Genomic DNA, 4,315 nt, shown 5'->3' with positions numbered 1-4,315 from the left:
TCTGAAACATTTAAAATGCAAAAAAAAAAAAGAAATCACCACTGTAACTTATTTTTTTTAGATTTTCACTCAACCATCCACTTGCTTCCCTCGTGTTTGGTGACATCAGACTGAGACCACCGGAGACCAAACCTCAGTCCGCCTGTTTTGGCCAAACAAACTGCACGAGTACAGCAAACAAACTTTGTTTTAACCTCACATAACCCTCTTTGATAGCAGGTGACTGTCCTCAAGAACTGCTTTGTGATGCTGCACTTTCATAGACGTAATGTCAGCATTAAACGATATCAAAGACAAGAATGGCGACTTATACTTACTATATGATGTGGTGATTGTAAATTAGTACCCTTGCGTTCATTTCAGGAAACTGCATGCCAATTTGTGTTTGGAATATAGTGACTTAAAGGGACCGTAGCTGCCTGGAGAGCTCCAACCAACTGCAAGCATTATTTCTCGCCCTCTTCCTGCTTTGAGTACGTAAGCTACGCCCGACGTATGTCAGCTATCATTGAATGCATAGCCTATAGCAAGGCTGCAAATTGTTGATCGCCTCTCTGAGACGGCTTTTGTGTGTGTGGACGCTATGACAATCCATGAGAATAGCAGCCAGCTGTCAGTGACCAATCATGTTATTTGGGCCGAACGACAATTTTTTATGACTTTAATGTGTCATTGTGAATTTTGTACAAACTATTAAACCATAAACTTTTAAACCACTTTTTGGCGTTGAAAAAAAATAGAATCTTGAGCCATTTGCAATCAGTCCCTTTCATGTAGGACAATAATGCCAGCTCATCATAGCTTCTTAGAATATGATGATGGATCCAGGCTGTCACCAATAAGAATATTAATGGATTGGATTTACAGAGCCCCTTTCAAGATAAACCCTGGCCATAGCCGCTCGTCGCCTCCCGTGTGCAGGGTTTGCTACGCGTTGGCACGGAGTTTCGCGGTCGTTTGTCGTCTCCTGTGTGTGGAGCCCATTATGTAGAAAGTGTCAGAAACATGCTTGCAGTTCTGTCTTGTCCACAGTTGAGGTGGACCTACACTGTCAGTGCTCGTCAGCCACACTGAGATGCCAGAAGACATGGATAACTTTTTAGAGTTGACTGGGTCTTCAGAAGATGATGATCATCCTGATATTCCAGCCTCATCCCCGATGACCCCCGATTGCTCGGAGGAGGCAGAGGGAAACATGTTTCCCCAAAAAGAGAAGACTAAACAAAACATGAAGCGGAATATCAGACTTCTGCTGAACAAAAAGGTAATAGTTAATCAATTTATTTAAAATACTAAAATCATCTGAAGTCCTTTTGCAGTCCTTTTGGCGTCCCCTTGTTGAAGAACGTCAACCCTTGATTCAATTTAATGAGCATGTGGAGGTGGATGGAGCCTCAGAGGAGCATGGGAGGAAAGCACACAGGCCATGGGGTCAGGGGTCAGACAAGGTATAATTCCAAATTGCTTTGACTATGTTAGTCATCTGGAATGCACTAACACTGTGTTTGCAGGTTAACATCCTAAAACGATACCAAGAGCTGAAAATACATGTATCCTTCAAACATCTGGCAACGTCTGGGATGCAGTGGCCTACACACGTCTCTAGATGCTCACCTGAGTGGCCAAAGATAGATAATAGACGGTAGTTGAGTTTCTACCAGCCACACGGGCCCATGGTTTCTTCTGGAGCCTTTTCCATTCTGCAACCATGGAAATGCAGATGGCACCTGGAGAGACAGACACATCAAGAGAATAAAAAACACTTTTATGGCCATGGTCACTTGGATTGGGTTTGATTGATACTCACCAAAGTTAGCTTACAGTGCATATACTGTAGTATGACCCCCGTATTCACTGCACACAGCCTTAAAAATGAACAAAACATTATTTCCACTAATATATTGTAAGTTGAACAGAAACAATTAAAACCTCTTTTAATCAACAAGGGTTATTTTTAACTCTTAAAATGCCTGGTGTAGATGCCTGTAAATACGGTGTCTTTACTACTTTACTCTTTGGAAGAAATAGTTATATTTACATTTTTAAAAAGCATAAAAAGCTTGTTATACATACTGTAGCAGGGATCTGCATTATTTTTAACACACTGGACCAAAAGCAAAACAAATAGTGAAAATGTAATAGATGAATGCTAATTATTTACATTTTTAAAAAGCATAAAAAGCTTGTTATACATATTGTAGCAGGGATCTGCATTATTTTTAACACACTGGACCAAAAGCAAAACAAATAGTGAAAATGTAATAGATGAATGTCAATTAGCGCTCTAAGGATGTGAAATGAAAGGCTTCTCAGCAATCAATATCCTAAAATGTGCTTTTATAAATGAAATGATGGTCATTGCCGTTTGGCCATTTTGAGGAAAATCTCACATCGGAGTGAAAACACATTTTTACAAATTGTCAATAAAAACAATATATACGTACCAGCTTAATTGAGACATACGGTATCCATTTAGTGCTGTGATTGCAGCTAAAGGTGCAGCTATTAAAATACGTACCTGACGAGGGCGCATACTTGGCAGTCACTGACTTTACCTTGTATATTTTTAATTCATTGACAATTTGTAAAATTTTGCTTTCACATTGACATGAAAGGAGCTCTTTTGCAAATTGTCAAAAAAGCCAAATTACATTGACCATTATTTAATTTTAGTGGTACTGTACGTGCACACACAACCACAAACTATAATCCTCTTATTCTTAAAAGTCTTATTTTTATTACAATACATTCATTACGTTCATGTTAGGTTAATTTGAGCTTCTAAATTGTCCATACATGTGAATGTAAGTGTGACCGGTTGTCTATATGCGCCCTCTGATTACCTGGCGACCAGTCCAGGGTGTACCCCACCTCTTGCCTGAAGTCAGCTGGGATAGGTTCTAGCTCATCCGTGACCCTAATGAGGACAAGCAGGATAGAAAATAGATTTATGATCACCTCTGTGGTAGTTTAAAATCAAATATGAGTATTACATTTGAAAAGGCAGCATTTTTGATACCGTAAGCAGGGGTGTGCAAATTCTGGCCCGGGGCCAGTTGAATTACGCAGCTTGTTTTTCATTGGCCCACGGCACATTGTAAAAATTCAACAAAAACAAAAGTGAAAAATAGAGGAAAATGTAAAAAGACTTAAAAAAATTAAAAACGATATATAAAAATCAATCTCAGTGGCCCCCTTTCTGATTTTCAGTATACAGGCCTTGGTGGAATAAGTTTGACACCTCTGGTATAAAGTATCTCCATTAAGCAGGAGTCTGTATTTTGACACTCCCCGGCCTTAAGTTTACGTGAGTTCATGTGTACAGCCGAGCGTGTGCCTTGCGTGTCACATGTTGTGAGGCAACGCTCTGTGAGAAGCTGCCATGCCCAGCGGGAAATCTATACACCCACACACTTACCATATCACCTCACTCCCCTTGCTGTTTTTTCTCTGTGCCGCGCATTCCTTCATCCCGCCTCCTCTTCTTGCATCTCGGGTGACGAGCTTGTCACTTGCTGAGCGGGCGGCGATTTGTAAAGCTGTTATAATTTAAGAATGTGTTGAAGATGAAGCACCTGACATGTGCATCTTTGACATGGGTTATCAAGGGGTGTCCAAGCTAAATAAATGATCATTTACGCTCAGTTTAGAGTGGTGTGAGGATGACTGACTTGGACCAAATATAGCACTTCATACGTTATGCATCGCTGACCATTATAGATGAGTCACTTTTACTGTCAAGCACGGACATAAGTTTGCAACTGTGCATATTTTCATGTGAATGTATGGATTTCACCAAAGTAAGACTTGTTTCCACAAGTTTCATCAACGCCAAACAGTAAACAAACGTATCAAAGAGGTGTAAAAAAGCTCCCTGTCAATATTGGGCCTCCCGATGAGGGATTCCACGGTTCAGAGCAGCAATCTCCCACGATCCTCAGAGCCTCTGTGCACGCGTGTACCTGGGTCTGCATTGAAAGGTAAATTCTGATAATTGGCTCCCACCGGTTGTGGCAAGTGTGTGGGCGTGTTATATAGACAGGTCACAACAGGGAGGTTCGAACACTTTCATTACACTTTTTACAACATTTGTTCGTGACAGGCCTACGCTGGAAGGATTGTGCCTCACAGCTGGCTTGGGAACGCCTTGCTCTCCTCCCGGTGGAAATAAAGGTTTCCGGCGACCGGAAAGTCTGGGCTTCTCTCGGAGACTGCTGTCCCCACAATCAGGACCTGGATAAGCGGAAGAAAATGGATGGATGGATGGAATTCAGGTCATTTGAATATGTACTCAGTTGGATTGTGTATTCCTTTG

The 4,315-nt window shown here is 41.2% G+C and overlaps 1 long non-coding RNA gene across 1 annotated transcript; it reads right to left on the bottom strand.

Moving 5' to 3' along the window:
- On the bottom strand, window positions 1-4,058 carry LOC129192579 (uncharacterized). The gene is made up of 4 exons (XR_008573447.1): window positions 3,020-4,058; window positions 2,844-2,917; window positions 1,808-1,865; window positions 1-1,727 (listed from the first exon to the last, which is right to left on the bottom strand). It is a non-coding gene; the product is annotated as an uncharacterized LOC129192579 (long non-coding RNA).
- Between the last annotated feature and the right edge of the window lie 257 nt (window positions 4,059-4,315).

The sequence above is a fragment of the Dunckerocampus dactyliophorus genome, chromosome 13 (assembly GCF_027744805.1).
Source record: "Dunckerocampus dactyliophorus isolate RoL2022-P2 chromosome 13, RoL_Ddac_1.1, whole genome shotgun sequence".
NCBI classification, from domain to species: domain Eukaryota; kingdom Metazoa; phylum Chordata; class Actinopteri; order Syngnathiformes; family Syngnathidae; genus Dunckerocampus; species Dunckerocampus dactyliophorus.
The sequence above is the reverse complement of the archived record's forward strand: the minus strand, read 5'-3'. Positions and strand labels throughout refer to the sequence as shown.